At 42.8% G+C, this 17276-nt stretch overlaps 1 protein-coding gene across 13 annotated transcripts in view; it reads left to right on the forward strand.

The window, feature by feature from the left end:
- The window catches only part of sipa1l1 (signal-induced proliferation-associated 1 like 1), a 371020-nt gene that overhangs the window by 42715 nt on the left and 311029 nt on the right, over nucleotides 1–17276 (forward strand). For 2 of the 13 annotated variants that reach the window (XM_068039565.1, XM_068039570.1), the window contains exon 1: nucleotides 7740–7991. The exons of 10 other annotated variants lie outside the window; for them this stretch is intronic. The gene's annotated coding sequence lies outside the window, so the exon portion shown is untranslated. Of the gene's footprint in view, nucleotides 1–6953; nucleotides 6974–7739; nucleotides 7992–17276 lie in introns of those variants that run through there. One more of the 13 variants, XM_068039568.1, reaches the window with a different exon arrangement.

Raw genomic sequence — 17276 nt, forward strand, 5'->3', positions numbered from 1 at the left:
TATTCAAAATGAAATCTGTGCAGGAGATAGTGATGAGGTGGTGTCCAGCTACACTCTGCAGTCGAAATCCATGTGGTGTGATCTTTTCAAACAGACTGATGCCAAATGATCAGTGTAACTGCCTTTCTCAGAGGAGTCAATTTAATGTTAGTGAGTGAGGCCACCTGAAAGAGAATCTGCCACTAACCGATGCTGCAGGGCAATTGTGGTATTGAAGCATGCAGTGTGGTGGCTTTTCAATTCCCTCTGATGCCTGCTGGAAATAATGCAATGGACATCAACTTGGCTGAGCTCTGCAAATGAGTTGTGAATCCTCATTTAAATGTTTTTAGTTTTGACTTTTTTTGTGTAAAAGTAACCTTTTGGCAATGAGCTGTAGATTTCCCACTGTCAAACAGTAATCATTGCCTCTGTTTTACAGCTTTGGATGTTTCTTTTGAGCATTCTGTTGTGGTGGTCTCCAGCTGATTTAATTAAGCTTATCAAACCATAATGAAAAGCATTTACAACCACACTCCATTGTTGGAGTTTTGTGTTTTTCTGAAAAAGCTAGTGTGGGCTCCACCTTTTTCTTGAAATGAGGATATCACAAGCAATGCACTTCATTTCAGATCTCTATTTAAATGGATATCTGCAGATGATCCAATACAGTTTGAAAAGTCCAATAGGCAAAGTACACCCTTTCCCTAGCAGGAGTTAAATATTTCTGAATTGTAAGAAGATTTCACTAGTTTGAGCCCTTTTGTATTAGAGTAGCTTGGGCAAAAGTGTAGTTCTCCCAACCTTTGTTCGAGCACCAGGTGCTTGTGGATATTGCAATTTGCTGCCGGGTCTTCATTTGAGTAAAAGCATCAAGTTCTGTTCTCTCCCTTTTAGAAATTGGAATTGCTGGCCTCCAGTTTCCAACAGGTCTTTGAATTTTGCATGTGTTGCCACTCCTATGAAATAGCAAAGAGGGCAGTGGTCTCAATTTGAAACATTGCTGATTGTATGTGGAGGGGAGGAGGGGGGGCAGTTCTCAATGAAATGTCTGAGTGCTGTGGGGTTTTGTATAGGTAACTGGCTCAGGTTCGAAAATGTTTTCCCAGTGTCCTTAGCCACCATTACCATTAAAGAACAAATTAACTGATTACCTATTGTACTGTTTTAAGATCTCTCTTTTTTACTTGTAGGATTTTTATAGTTTTGTAAAAATATTTTGACCACAGAAATATCAAACGTATTGACTTTTTTGGCAGGGTGTGGCATGATCAATATTTATTTTTGTTATGTTGCATTGCTGTTCACATTACTGAGTGAGCTCAATGTTAAATTTTTACTCTGGTGATAACCCTTGATTTATTTATCTTTAAATTTACTTACGAAAATTTTGGTTACTGCAGAATATTCTGCAATATTTATGGAACATGCTTGTAGAATTTTGACAAAAATGGGTGCTGTTACAAGGTTGCTTTTATGGATCACAAGTACTGATTGAGTAGATTCTACAGGCTCTAAGTATATCCTGCCAAATTATACCAAGTAATTGTAGTTTATCACAAAGCATATTTGAATATCATTTAGCATCTCTGATGGTAAAATGTATACCCATTACATCTCATGAGTGACCTCATTACCATATCGAGATGCGGTTTATGTCCCACATAAGCCGCTTCATAATGCTCCTCAGTTTCTTGTAACTAGATTTGTACCTACTATATTTTACTACTATTTCACTAATTTTTCAATGCCTCTGCTACACTTAGGGTGCCTGTTGCATAGTGCTTATATTCCTTGGAGATATAATAAACAGCTCAGGATCAGATATTAGTTTAACAGTCTTCCTTGGTGTCTGAGCTGCTGACTTGGAATACTGTGGGGCTATCAACCAATTACCATCTCAGGCATTTAATCCCATGACATCCCAGATTGCTGTATTTGGTGTACGCAAATGAGGCAATGTAAATTTAGCTTGAATCCTTGCAGTATGATTGGCAGAGCAGTAAAGTGAATGAAAGCTGTAATTCTACTGCACTTAATGCAAACTCAGAACAGTTGGTGCCAACTCAAAACTACTTTTACACCAATGCCAAAGTCAGTGCTGCAACCTAAAGCTCAGTTGGGCTGAGGAAACATTCCTCTAGAATGTTCTCCATACATTACTGAGATAAAGTGAGGTTATCAAGAGAATAGTGTTTCAATCCTAATGATATCTTCATAAACAAAAAGCTAGCATTCATAAAATACCTCATCACATCCTCAGGATATCTAGTACTTTGCAATCAATGAATTGCTTTTGAACTTTAGTCGTCATTATGTAGGCAAACATCTTGACCAATTATGCATAGGAAGTTCTTAAAACAGCATGATATGTTTGGCCAGTTAATTTGATTTTTGATGGTAGAGGACATTGCAAGAGTACTTTTTTTTGAACATGCAATGGAATTAATAGCTAATCTGAAAATTATCATCTTGTCACTAGCCAATAAAATTGCTGTGGTGAGTAGATTATTTTAGGTAACGAAGTTTTGGTCTTTGTACCTGCTGCAGTTACCTAAGTCAGAGCAGTGAAGTTGTGAATATCTGGTATGGAGTAATTTTAAGTTTCTGCTTCCTTGTTGTGGAGTCCATCACAAGAGGAAATAGTTATCTCTCTATCCACCTAATAAATCCTTTAATCATCACAAATACCTCAATTAGATCACCCCTTATTCTTCTAAATTCAAGTAAGTACAAGCCTAGTCTATATGACCTGTATTCTCAATTTAGCTCTTTTAGCCTGGTATCTTTTTCTGGTGAATCTGCATTGTATCCCCTCCCTCCAAGGCCAATATATATTTACTGAGGTACAATGCCCAGAACCGAACATAGTGCTCTAAATGGAGTTGAAACAGCTTTATAAAACTGTAACGTAATATATGCTCCTTTTGTATTCCAGCCCCTTTGAGATGAAAGTCAATATTCCATTAGCTTTTAAATTTTTTTTGTACTTGTCCACTAGCTTTTACTGAGTTCTGTACCTGTACTCCTAAACCTCTTTGCTCTGTCGCAGTACCTAGTTTCTCACCATTTACAACAACAACTTGTATTTATGCCTTTCATGTGGTAAAATGGCTGCACCATGTAAGGCGATAATAGGACACATGACCAAAAGCTTGGTCGAAGGTAGGTTTTGAGGAGCGTTTTAAAGGAGGAAAGAAAGGCGGAGACATTTAGGGCAGGAACTCCAGAGCTTGGGGCCTGGGCAGCTGAATTCATGATAGCTCCAGTTTAGGCAATTAAATCATGCTCAGGAGGCAGAATTGAAGGAGCGCAGAGATCTCTGTGTTGTAGGGCGGGTGCGAGTAAGGACACAGCAGCAGAGATTTGGATGAGCTCAAGTTTACGGAGGGCATAACATAGGAGGCCAGTCAGGAATGCAGTAGAATTTTCGGCAACATGGATGAGGTTTTCAGCAACAAATGAGCTGAGGTAGGGGCGGGTCGGGAGACATTACGGAGGTGGAAGTAAGCGGCCTTGGGGTACGTGGTTGGAATCTCATCCAGGGGTCAGATATGACACCAAGTTTGGTTCAGTCTTGTTTAGAAAATACATTAATTTTTTTGGGGTCCAAAGGAAATGACCCAACACATCCCACATCCCCACATTGAACTCGATCTGCCACAATGCCTTTTAATGTAGAAAATATCTTCTGGTGCTTTAGAGGTTTGAGGGGAAAAAGAGATAAGGAATAAAGAACTATGCTAATATACAGTGGGAGAATTAGAAGTGCAAAGACGGAATAAACTTGCCTTTTATGTGTAGCCTTTCACAACCTCTGGACATCTCAAAGTGCTACAGAGGAATTAATTCGTTTTTGAAAGTGTAGTCACTATTGAAATCTGGGGCAGCATGGCTGCCAATTTGTGCACAGCAACATCCCACAAGCAGCAATGAAATAAATGCTATACTGTAATTAGACTGATGAGTTGAGTGGGCTTTTTCGAGAGAGAGAAAGAGAGAGAGAAATGGGAGGGTCCTGGAAGATTGCTTCACTTGCAGTATGCTGGTTTTATTTGACAGAATAGGTGTGGATTTAAAAAAAATGATTGCCCAATTTTCAGAGAATTTTCATCTGTTTCATAATTAAGGCTGGAAGTTGAGTTTCTGTCTGGCTAAACAGCAGGTGTTACTCATGTCTTAAATAGTATAAAGCACATGATTCAGCTTATTTGCAGATTATAAATGATGAGACCAAGAATGAGGTTTAAAAGTATTTTTGCAGAATCTCATATTGTAGGCCCAATATTTTTATTTGTCTTTGGAAGACAGCAGTCCTGCTGTACTTTACCCAAGTGGTCATTCTTTGTGTGAGCCCATGGCTGACTATTGGTAGCCTAATTAGGGCTGGTATGGGAGTTGAGCTGCCTGCTGTCCTCAGCTGGTACTTGTAGACATTCTTTTCCAGTGGGGGATGCTGGCCTGTGATCAAGAGCATTAATGTGGCTGATTTTTCTTCTTATACTCCCACATGAATTGCATGGTTCATTATGGCAATGTGAGCATTTACTGAAAAGCTCCTGGACACTCTCATCTTTCTCTGCCACTGGTGACAAAAACAAGGTCAGTGTTGGGCAAAACATGTAGACACTGCCACTACCCTAACTGCCCCAATTCTGCTGCACTTACTAATGCAGTGCTTTTATCAACATTTGCCAATAGTGTGCTTCCACTGCGAGTATCTTTTTTTAAACATTGCAAATTTTGTTTTTTAGAGCATCCATGTAGGACAAGACAAGACAAGACCATAAAAGTATAGGATGTAAAGCTTGGGCATCCTACTGGCTTTAATTGGCTCCTCCCTCAGATTGCTATTCGACATGCTCGCTGACCCCATTCTCTTCAGAAAAACCAATCTCCATACTGACGTCAGAGATTTATTTCAGAATTGCCTTTTCTTTCTGCTTTTGAAGTTTCCCATATAAATAAGACTGTCAAAGATGCCCTAATTGTTTATTGGATAAATGCACTGTGTGTTTTAGTACTGAGTGTTGGTGAGTTAAGCAGTTTCTGTTGGGGCATTACAGTGAGCTTTCATGTCCGAATTGCCATCTGGAATTATATGGGTGTGGGTGTTAGATGAAGATGGGATTGTGCTCTTCAGAGATGTGCCCAAGATTCAATAGTCCACGCTTGCACAGAACTTCCATTTGTGAATGCCATGGGGCTGTACTTCAGCATCAGTACACTGCCTTTGGGTAGGGGGAGGTGAGAGGAAAAAAATAATTTTGCCAGTTATTGGTGGAAACTTTTGTAGAGCTACTTTCAAAATTAGTTCCATCCTGTAAATTAGGTATTGCTTGCTTTCCTGCTGGAAACCCAAAATATCTTGCCATAATGTAGACTATGGTGTGTGTTGACAAAAGGAATCTCTCTAAACATGTCTGGATTTGTTATGTGGTACAGGTCTGATCTGATGCTTTTGATACTCAGCAACTCATTAGTGACTAATCACTTCATTAGTTAGACAGAGAAGCTTTCCATAAATAATTTGAAGGGCGATGATTTACGAACTCTAGAACGCTGTGCACACCTTTTTGTGGTAAAGCAGAGTCCTGCCCAAAGAGGACCCTCCAGCAATACAACCCAGACTATTTTGTAACATGTATGAGTGCGTGCATGTGTGCGTGTGAGATCTTTGATGGAAAAAGTTGACCACCTACTGGGAGGAAGTTGTTTTCTTGTTGAGTTGGGTTCAGTTCACTGCTGTGGAATATAATGATATTAAAATAGGGTTGACGAAGAATTTTATTTTCATTTGTCTCATTCATTTAACTGGCATTATAGCCGAGTTAATGCAGGCCTCTTGTACATCCAAGGACAGTTACCATGTGTATAGCCAGTATTGAGATGAAACCTAGATAACTCCATCATAACCTAGAACTGTAAAAAGTTTCTCCTATCTTGTCCCTGCACGGTTACCTTCCCATCTCCATTTTCTCCTCCTGCCCCCCCCCCCCCTCATTTGTAATACATCTTTTAGGTTTAATAAACCAATCAGCATTGTCAGGCTGGTAACTGGGTGCTGCATATGATATCCTGTGTTGCCCCTAAAACTAGGTTCTGAAGCATGAAGCCATCTGTTTGTGACACAGATTAGCTGCTTTCACATTGTAGTTTGGGTCTTGGGAAAATCAGCTAACTAAGCCATTCTCCAAGTTGCTGCTGCCACTGCCCCATGGCAGCCAGGGAAATATTTCTTGCAGGTTTGGTCGTATTATAAAAGCAGCTCCTAGATATATCCAAGTTACTCTGTTACATTGCTATTTTGGCGACTGGAAGAGTAATCCCTGTACATAGATTTAACTTGCCATAAGATTTGTGCGGTGATAAAATCAGGACATGCCCTGTGACATTTGCTCTGCTCCTCAGTGCTTGGAAAAGCAAATGACTATATTCTCACTTAGCTGCTAATGTGTATTTTTAGTGCTAGATAATATTGCGTTTTTCCTGCAATTTAATTCTTTCTGCGGTAACTAAGAATAGAACCAGTCCCAAAGTGTTTAACTTGGCACAGTGTCCATGAGTATTGTGTAAAACTCCTGACTTTTGTTTTCTTTCTGTGTGTGCGAAAGGGGTGGAATCCAAGAATGTGGACTAAAATAGAGTAGGATTACATTTTTCAAAGATTAGTGGGGTTTTCTAAAAAATTTGTAGTTTCACTCTGAATATTTAACCACCTCATCGTGAAAATCTGATATGTTGAAGACTGGAAAAATGTGCAGTGTCAATGCGTTCATTCATGTTCCTGCACTATGTGAAGCTTCATGATTTGATGCACAGTCTGCTGTGGTAATGAGTATACAAATTGTTGTTTCAGTGTGCAAAACCAATGTTGGTGCTGCCTGTTCCCGCAAGTCCGGGTCCCTTGCAGCTGGCTGTAAGTCAAATGTAGAAGTTGCCAAGACTCCAGAAAAACAGCAGCTTGGAAGATCCAGTGAGAGCAAGGCTTTTTGTGAGTCTCAGCAGTTTTACGCTCATTGTAGAGCTGATTGCATGAGAGGTGTGCTTTGGGAACCGGGGGAATGAACCCAGGTGTCAAGTAGTCAGCTGAGCACCTCCAGCATTTTTTAAATTACAGTTCCAGTCGTCAGCAGACTAACTTGGGTTGTGTGTGTTTTGCATAAAATGACTGATTCCCCAAAGGTATCTGTGTGGTCTGGCAGCAACCTAGAAGAAAGTGCAAGAAAGGCTGTGGAGTAGGTACTGACTGGTCTGAATTGCCTTTGAGAGCGGGGAGGCACCAGCATTGTTAGTACCAACCCCTGACTCTCCATGGCATGTGCGCACCATTCAAATCTGGAGCTGTTGAGTAAGTCCCACTCTTGTATTGTTTCAGTCTGTGAATCTATTTTATGTAAATACAACAGCATTTTTCCCCTTTTGAATTAACAACCAAATTCAATGGGAGCTGAATAAATGTTGAGTAATTTTGTTTTTGAAATTGAGTTGTGAGACTGGGATTCCTGTTTGACAGAGTTATTGTATTATTTTTTGCCGACAGTATTTTTGAGCAGAATTTATTAAATTTGAACATGATTTATTCTGCCTTGAGCTAATTATTGTTGGTGAGTTGTGCCAGAGGGGACAGTGGGACGATTGGTCAATAATTGATGAAGGCCCGTAATATGCTGTTTGTTTTAATAGGGGACTTTAGACCATTGGGGAAATTACACCATGCTAGAGCTGGGAATTGGTCGTGACCAGAGTCATTCTACACTGATTAGTGAAAACACTCAGCAAATTGCTGGGACAGCAGCAATTTGGTGGGGGGAAAAAATGTGCTTAAAGCATCTGCAGGCAAATGACTAAACCAACCCGTGTTGCTATTTGCAGAGCTGGCACCAGGTTGCAGCTTTTCATAATCACCTAATGGGAACATTGCCTCTTTGTTTTTGCCTCTTTCTGTTGAATTTCTGGTGAATTTTGGCTTTCCTCGTAATTCTGCTGAACTGTGTCTCCAGTGGGTTGAGGTAATGAACTCTTTACACAACTATCCACTGCTCTGATCATATGTGTGTATGTGTGTGTTTTTTCTCCTGGTAGCCTTGACAATTTAAGTGTCCATGGAGTCCAGGACTACTGTAAAATTTTGCTGTTATGTCGCCTGCTTGTGGTCCCACCTTTTATTCTCCTTTTCTTAAATATTGCTACCTGTGTGCATGGCTTAAGTTAAGTTTTTTTTTAATTCTAAAAATTATAGCTGACAGTAAAGACTGAATTTGCTCTAAATCTAGCTGGAGCTGGATGAAGTTGCCAGTTTCCTTTGTTTTGGAAGCTGCAAAGACTCACTTTTTCATGCATTCTAGAAGCTGCCACTGGTTGGATGATCACCTGGCACCATTTTAAGATGGAAGAGTACTTTAGGGAGAGTGGGAGAATGGTATAGCAACACTCTCCCAGAGCATGTGCAGCAATAAATATGCAAGCGCTCTAATGGGCTTTTTTTTTTGGAGAGGTTCTGATTAGATGGATCCCTTCCACATCCACTTTCCAGCATCTAACCCCACCCCAACCAAATAGAACAAACATTTCTAACATGACCATAGACAGCTCAGGCACATCCTAGTTGAGCTGCCTCGGTAATGCTGTGTCCAATAAATGGCTCAAATGTAGTATGGGGATCCAGGAACTTGTACTTGGATTTATGAACTTTGAGTTCTTCAGAGTTCTCCAATTGATTTATTTCTTTTCAAGTTATTTATTTTTGTTCGTCTTTCGTTCTGACCCTTGTGAAGGCATTCTCATCATCCAACTGAGATGACTGGTCCTGAAAGTTTTATTCTTGGTGGATAACCCTTGGCTATAGTTCAGGTCATGATGGTAGTAAAGATGGGAGGGAATTAACTGGTGAGCAGATGAGCATTGAATACATCTGTGAAGAACTTTGTGGCATGGTCCTCTCCCAGCCTTCTTTTGAAAGAGCATTACAGTGCCATGTGGTTTCTGTCTGTTGAGTGGATCAAAGATCTTCAATTAGAGATGTTTGTCCTTTTAAAATAAGGTCTTGGAACTAATTCTTGTGACATTAAGATCTGTATTATCTTGCAAGTCACAAGACAGTTAATTTTAGTAAACAATCTTAATGCAAGAACCTGTGTTTACATGCACATGAGCACAATTACTACTTCCAGGTTTCATTGAAGCTAGTGCTGAAAGTAATGAAGTTTTTATCGTATGGTGCATATGATGAAATATTTATTTAAAACATATGAAGTCCATTGTGCTATGCTAGTTAGTTAGATGTAATTCACTTTAGGAGGTACCTTGCTAAATCCTTCTGAAGGCACAGTGTTATATTGGGGTATGGCTTTCTTGTTGCTGGCAGCCCTTCATGTGTGAGTGTTTGTTCATCATTGAGGGGTCTCCCACTGAGCTTGGCTGGTGTCCTTGCCTCACACTATCAAATAGGCTACAGCAGTACAATTGGGAGGTGAAAACTCTTGACTGTTCCCTTTTCACTGCCTCATTCTTTCCCAGTCCACAAGTGGATTAAAAGACTCCAAATGCTGGAGGCTGCGATCATTAAGTCAGCACTGTTCAATAATCGAACTTGAGACCTAATTTCAGAGATGCTCTATATCATAAAGATTAGCCTTACATTAATAATAATAAAAACAAGAAATGCTGGAACCACTCAGCAGGTCTGGCAGCATCTGTGGAAAGAGAAGCAGAGTTAACGTTTCGGGTCAGTGACCCGAAGAAGGGTCACTGACCCGAAACGTTAACTGCTTCTCTTTCCACAGATGCTGCCAGACCTGCTGAGTGGTTCCAGCATTTCTTGTTTTTATTTCAGATTTCCAGCATCCGCAGTATTTTGCTTTTATTTTAGCCTTACATTAATGTTTGGCTGCTTCAGTTTTCATATCGTGACAAATTTTGATTATAAGGCCTTACCACATGAATATCGCATGCCCCTAGTTACAGTGAATACTTTTATTTAATGTTTGATTAAATGTTTTCTGAATCATGTTGAATTGCTGTAGTTTGGCCTGATTCAGGTACAGAGCTAAGATCGTACCCCAAGTTGAGTCTCCAAGAGCTCTGGATGAATAGCAGTTCTCTATAGTTTGTTAATGAGCAGTGCAAGTAGGAAGAGGATGTTGTGTTTTTTTTTTGAAGGCAGGGGGATGGAGGGTGTACAGATGAGTCCTAGGCATGTCAGAAAACTTCATCTGAAACGAGTGGCCTGCCTGAAGTATTTTTACGATGTGCACTGTTTCAATTACAAACTCAGAAGTCACTCCGTGTTGGCTTCTTTTCATAATGAATGCTGTTTATTTGTTCAACTGTGCAAGGGAATCCTTAATAGGAAATGCATATTTGAGAAAAGTACAGTTCAATACAGAAGGAATTGCATTGGGCACAAGAGGGAGGGTTTGTCTGAGCAGTGTTTTTTTTTTCAGGTACAGTGGTTGAAAAATGTGCATTCTTTCCACATATTTGTGCTCCTAAAATAGTCACTCTGCTGTATCCCTGGGAGCAGAGGAAAAACATTTCTGTTGAATGGTGGATAACGAGCCTGCTAGTATAGTATTGAGCATTGCGGCACTATGAGCTGCCAAGTTGGATAACCACTCAGCATAATTGTAGTTAATTTTAATTGGTTCTCCAACAAATTAAGGTTGAAAGACAGATGAAATCAAAAGACCGGTTCCCAGTTACTTCCATTTTGTACACTTCAGATATGTGACCAGATTTTCACAGCTTTGAGTAAGACAGTGCCTTGTTGCACAACTGCTAGCGTCAGTCTTTTCCCATTTGATGTAAATGGACTTCACAGCCCAAAAAGATTATTCAATTTATTTGTGATGTTTGTCTTTCTTCAAAGCCAAGGGTGTTGATGTATTCATATGCTTTAAGAAGAACATTGGGCATCTTGATTATCCTCCAGTTTCTATTTCCACAAGAGCTGGATCCCCTTCATGTAATGGATAATATAGATTTAGGAGTAGCCAATCCCAAAATTTTTTTTGACTTTGATTTACTGCAATGGCTTCACTTGCTGTCTGATAAGCAGCTCTTTTGATGTGTTTTCTCAATTTCCTGTGTTTTTAACAGTGTTGCTTTCTGTAATAGCTTTGTCCATATCAAGGTGAGGGATGCTGGTGCTTGGAAATGGACACCCAGGCTTTTTGGGTTTTGCTGGGGGTGGGGTGGGGGGCGGGGAGCTGGGGCAAGGGCAGTCCAAAATGCCACTGCCGGCCACTGTGCCAATTTCTCGTGTCTACTTTGTTCATGAGATAGGAAGGGGGTGCAGGTGACCCTCAATCAGTGATGAAGGCCAATTAAGATGGTTAAAGAGCTCATTAATGGGGGATGTTGTGATTTTTGGGAAGGGGTGTATAGGCTGCAGGCGCTGTCTCAGGCAGATCAGGTGAATGGTGGCAGGTACACGGTGGGGAGCCAGTCATGGCCTTCCCAGGGAATTAGGTGGGCCCCATAAAAAGGTGAAGGATGCAGAGGGGTCTCAGCCATTGGGAAACGGGTGTCATCGGCACAGCAAAGGTGGTGGGGAGAGTGGGCAGTAAGCGCTTGGGCAGTGCAGAAAGTCATCACCCTTCTGGCATCGTGAGGCTGTAAGAGCAGGGGCAAGGCTGCCAAGCATAATGGAGGGTCACCCCTGAGCACAAGGAAAGCAGCAGCTGGCAAAGGGGGCACAGGTCTCAGATTTTGGGCCCAATTGCATTGAGGAGCAACACCCTCCACAAAAGGGCAGAACCCCTGGTATTCGGAGAGCAAGGGCAGGGGACGAGGGGCAGGAAGGACATGGAGGCCGTACCCTCAGCATAGGATCTACCGCCAAAGATGCTGCTACCTGGAGATGACCAAAAACCAGTGCCGCAGGAGACTGCGACACTCTAGGTAGATGGTCACAGACATCTGTGTCCTTGTCGCCAAAGACCTCTCACATCGCAGCACTGCTCGCTATGCCCTTCAAGGATCAACTGTGGACCTTGGTGGTGGCAGCACACCACTGCATCTCTCAGGTTAGTGATGCCCTATTTGCCAGAACTGGACAGTACATTAAGTTCATGATACATGGGGTCTTGCAGGCACAGAGGGCAGTGCGTTTTGCTCCCATTGCTGGATTCCCCAAGGTGCAGGGCTTCATCAGTTGCACCCATATGGCCATCGAGGCACCCAGTGACAGGCAAGTGAGATTTATAACAGGAGGGGCTTCCACTCCTTCAACGTTCAACTGGTCTGTGACCACAAGAGCTTTCTCTGTGTTCGCTCGCTGCCATGACTCCTTCATCCTCTGACAGTCCAGGCTGCTACAGCTCTTCACTCCAAGTCCGTGGATGAATTCTAGGGGACAAAGGATATCCCTTGAAGAATTGGTTACTCACCCCTCCGAGAGAGCCCCAGACGGAGGCAATACAACCGAAGTCTTCTGCTCATCAGTACTACTATCGAGCAGGGGATTTGGCTTCTGAAGATGCGGTTCTGGTTCCTGACTGGTTGGGTGGCGCCCTGCAAAACATGTGCAAGGGTCTCTCACAGTATGCTGGACTGCTGCGCTGTCCATTTCATGGCCCTCCAGAGAAGTGTGGACATTGAGGAGAGTGAGGCTCTGGAAGGAGACAAGTCATCAGAGGAAGAGGAATGAGGGGGAGGATACACAGCATCGAGGTGCTCTGGCTATACAGGGAGGTGATGCGGGGCATGAAGGTCTCATCAGGATCCAATGAATGTCAGGGATCTTCCGATTCAGGAACATTTCAGCTAAGCCCCTCTGACCCAGAGGAACAGCATGGCATGGAACTGACTCAAGGTGCTTGTGCTAACACTTTGATCGAGGGCGCAACCTGGAACATATAAATTCTCCTAACAAAGGGTGAGTATCTGCCCAGAGGATTTGCTGTCAACATTGAGGAACCCTTGATTTCCTTCATTACCTCATACCTCTTTCCTTGTTTCCAACCCCCTGCCCCATCAATAAAATGTGACTTAAAGTGTCATTATTTACATGGTGCTCATAAAGGGAAACCGTGCATAATTACAGGAAGAAGACAGTCCAGTGACCCATGCCGTGCTCCACCCGATGCAGTGGCCTATGCACTTGGCCACTTCTACGTGGTTCTCCTCTGTGGCCTTGGAGGAGGTGGAGGCAGTCTGCTCACTTGTCTCAGCTTGCAGCTGAGATTCACGTGGTGGTCGTCCTGGTCGCGGAGGTGCCTGTGGGGGCTTCTCCAGAGGTTGTTGCACCTGCATCATTGCAGGGGAACCTCCATCACTGGGTCTTGCTGCACAGATGCTTCCTCTGTCAGAGAGGCCATGGAGGCCGAAGATGATGGTGTACCATGAGGAGTGGCACCCTCATCCTCCTTAGTAACATCCTCAGCCCTCGGCTGGTGCTCTAGATAGCTGGAGGGGAGTATCGGCTGTGGCACAGCTGACAGTCACTCCAGCCAACTCTGTGTTACTGACCTGTCCAGGCTTTGTAGTATGGCATGCATTCTGTATACATGAGTGCACAGTTCCTGCATGTGCTCCAAAGTGCTGCCACAAATGGCTCTTCATGATGTTGGCTAATCTCTCTCCATGGCGGAGCTGATGCACTCAAATCCCTGACCCATTTTGGCACACTTGAGCTGGATGGACTTTTCCATTCTCTGCCCATGACTGCACACTGCCTCGGGGAACTCTGACATGTGGGAGCCCATCTACTTCTGCTGGTCCAGTTCAAGCTGCCTTTCCAGTGACTCCTGAGGCCCTGCACCTGGGCCCAGCTGAGCAGGGCTGTGTCTGCTCTCCCTTGTCCAAGGGGAACTCCCCAGAGCTGCCTCTGGCAGCTCCTCCTCCACACTAATGCTGTGCTCCTCATCCATTGCCACCCTTACTAAATGCATGTGGGTCCCCAGCGAGGTGTGAATCTGTGCTGGTGGATGGTGGGCTTGTAAGGTGTGACATTGCTTCTTTGGAGCTTTGCTGCTCCTTTTGGCCAGGAGTTAATGGGTGGACATCTGCATGTGTGGGAGATGCAGGAAGGGAACGTGAGAGCCAGCCTTGGAGAGCAGAAGCCTCTTCTCTGCTGAGGCTTCCCAGTGCCCCTTGGTTTGGCATGCTTTTGGATGGGATGGTGTGCAGTACACACCTTTTAATGATCACATTGCTCTCTCTAATCACCATGAGTGCTCATCTTGCCCTGGCTGACTTCCTCGTGGTCTGTGGTCCTGGCTATTTCCATCCTCCATGGGTGTGATGATGTGAAGGTAGGTGACACCTTCACCCGTTTGCACCCTCTCTCAGGAATTATGCACCATTTCCCCTGCAAGGACAAAAGAAAGAGAGCAAGATAAGGCACTGCTGTCCTCCATGGCCAATAGCAGCTACTCTTATTCATTAGAAAGTGCATGTGTCAGTGGTTACAGGTCTCCAGCTGCCATTCTGAGGGCTCAGTAAGTGGCCTTTGTGCACATCCCTCCCATGTTCAAGAGCAGCATGTGCCCTTAGTTTGTTTGTCTGTCAGAGGATGAACACCCACAGACCTGTCCTGAGGGTTGGGGGTAGCACTCACCTTACCAGAATGTACCAGGACATTGAAACTTTTTCTACACATGATCCAAGTTCCTCTGCGATGTCCACCCACACCTGATTTGTCTGGGGTAGGTGGCCTCCATGTGCAACCCTCTGGGAAGAGGACTTCCCTCCTCTCCCTCATGGCCTCCAGAATGATCTCCAGGTCTGCATCTGAAAATTGAGGGGCAGCCCTGCCCTAGGTTCCAGGCCTCTGGCTCTGCTGAGACATTGTGGAATTCAACAAGAAGACATTTACTGTGATCTTTCACTCTGCAGTAACAGTGAAATGGCAGCCACAGTGATCAGTTTATATCGGGCCTGCATTTGAGTCATTCCACCTCCAATCCTGTCCCCATGGCTATTAATTGGCTGCCAAATCCGTTTCCATAGCAATTAAGCGGTCGCCCTTAAGAAACAGAGCCCATTCCTATTTTCCCCCTGTGGGTAGGTTTGGGACCCAGAAAGAGTCCCGACTTCCGTTTTGTGCCCCCGCAACGAAAATCCAGCCCCTGGTGTCAGCATCAACCCAAGCCTATTAGATGCGGAGTGGAGTTTCCTCTACTTTACCCAAGCTCAGACAAGCACCCCCACTGCACCTGGTCTTCCCATTGTTTAGCTGGATGAAATTGCAGCTCATCTGAGAGTGGCTGTTGTGCAAGTCGACTGACATACAGGCAATGGAGGGGTGTGGAGAAGTGGTGGAGAGGTAAAGCTAACCCTAACGTGTTGTCATTTCAAACGTGGAAGCTGACCCCATGTCTGTGGATGATATTGCCAATGGGTAGCATGTAGATGAAGAGGAGGAGGGGGTTAAGGACAGAACCCGTGAGGGACTCTAGAGGCAATCGTCTATATTTTAATTTCACATATTTAAGTAACTTGAATGCTGAAACCAATGGGACTCTAGTTGAATCTGAAGACAGTAAAGCACAACAGTAGGGGCTGTGTCTGCAGTTAACAATTTGCAGAAGGATTTGGATCAGTTGGTCAGACAAATGCAAGTAAAATTTAATACCGAAAAAATGTAAATGATTACATATTGGGCGAAGTAAGAACTGCAACTTACATTTACAATGAATTAAATAGAATTAAAGGTAGGTAGATTATTTCAATGGCTTGGGCTAATAGTGGACTTGTATTTGATGTTGGAGCAATGTGCATGTTGTGGGAACAGTCTTGAAACAATAAGAATTACATGAAGTGTAAATGGAATAAGCAAGAGGGGGCAAAGTTAATAATAATCAGGAAAAGGTGAGGTTAGGAAAGAAACTTAGCAAAGGTGTATGAAGTATTGCATAGGACATTCATAAAACAGCAGGTAGATGACCAATTCTTATTTCAAGGGGTTACAGATTAAATTGGTTAGAAAGTGAATATCAAGCTGATATCTTGGAATGTTTACTGAAAGGTTGAACATTTTTGGAATATTTCTACCAAGCAAGATGATAGAGTCAAAGATTCAGATCCTGGGCTTGGTGAATTAGTGAACTGGAGAGGTGAGCTTTGACTGAATGTCCTTCACTTATCCTTGACTGCTCTTGTATCACAATTCCCTTTTGTGTGATTCATCATTATTTTAAATCTTTAGGCATATAACAGCTTCCTTTCCAAATTGGCTAGAACAATGCAGGCGAAAAAGCTTCAATCTCTGTATGATGTGAATAATAGCTTAAAGGGAGGGACTCATGGGTGTGATTTGTGTGTTAGGGCAGGTTAGGCTGTGCGCTCAGGAAAAGGAAGGTGTCTGGAAAATGTTCTGCTCTATTTTAGCTTTCTATCTGTCTCCATGATGTATTAAAGAACGGAGAGGAAACTGGTTCTTTGTGCCCATAGTTCACAAGAAGCCATGTGTGAAGCTTCTTTCATGTTAATGGAACATACTGATAACTGACTGAACAATTACTCCCAGTGGACTCCTCAGTAAATTGCCAAAAAACTGCAGGCTACAAGCCTAAAGCACAGTTTCTACTTAAATGGTGGATTGCTGATGGTTTTATATGCAACGGATAGATCATAATGGCCTATAATTTGTTTTACTTGAGGGTATCTGCTTACCTGATATTGACCTCTAGTACTGCACCAAGGCTGAAGATCTCAGCTGCACAACATGCCTATTCCTTGACTTGAAAATATCCTCTCTTGAGAGTACAGGTTGGAAACCTTTTATTAAAATTGCTTCCTCCTTTATTCCCTGCTGGAAGAGATGTGGGTTATGCAACCTAGGATTTCATCAAAATATTTACTATTGTACATGCAGCATTGATCCTGGAGGATAAGTTTCAAAGTCCTGCCTTCCATTTTAGATAGAAGCAGAGGAAAACAGGATGGGCATTGTTATGGTTATACACTCAACAAGTTATCTATTTCAAAAATATTCTCCGAATTGGTTCCCTTCAAAAGTAGGAAGATCCCGAGATATTGACCGTCACACTTTTGCACAGATCTGCAAAAATATATTGCATCAATAGCATGGAGGCTTACTTTGAGTTTGGCAAAACTTAATAACCTTTTGGAAATTTTAGTAACCATTGATGTATTGGATTCTCGATTGACGAAGATACCATAGTAGGTGATAACTTTGCCATTAGTATGATCGCAAACCCCACACAGCGGACTCATTGAAAGGAGAATGGAAGTTATTCAGTTTTTCTCTACAAATGTTGAGGAGCTGTGGACGCGAGAGTTAGAGGTAAGAATGAATGCAATTGTTTCAAAGGAGCAACAACAACTTG

This window comes from Heterodontus francisci, chromosome 9, assembly GCF_036365525.1.
Source record: "Heterodontus francisci isolate sHetFra1 chromosome 9, sHetFra1.hap1, whole genome shotgun sequence".
Taxonomy (NCBI): domain Eukaryota; kingdom Metazoa; phylum Chordata; class Chondrichthyes; order Heterodontiformes; family Heterodontidae; genus Heterodontus; species Heterodontus francisci.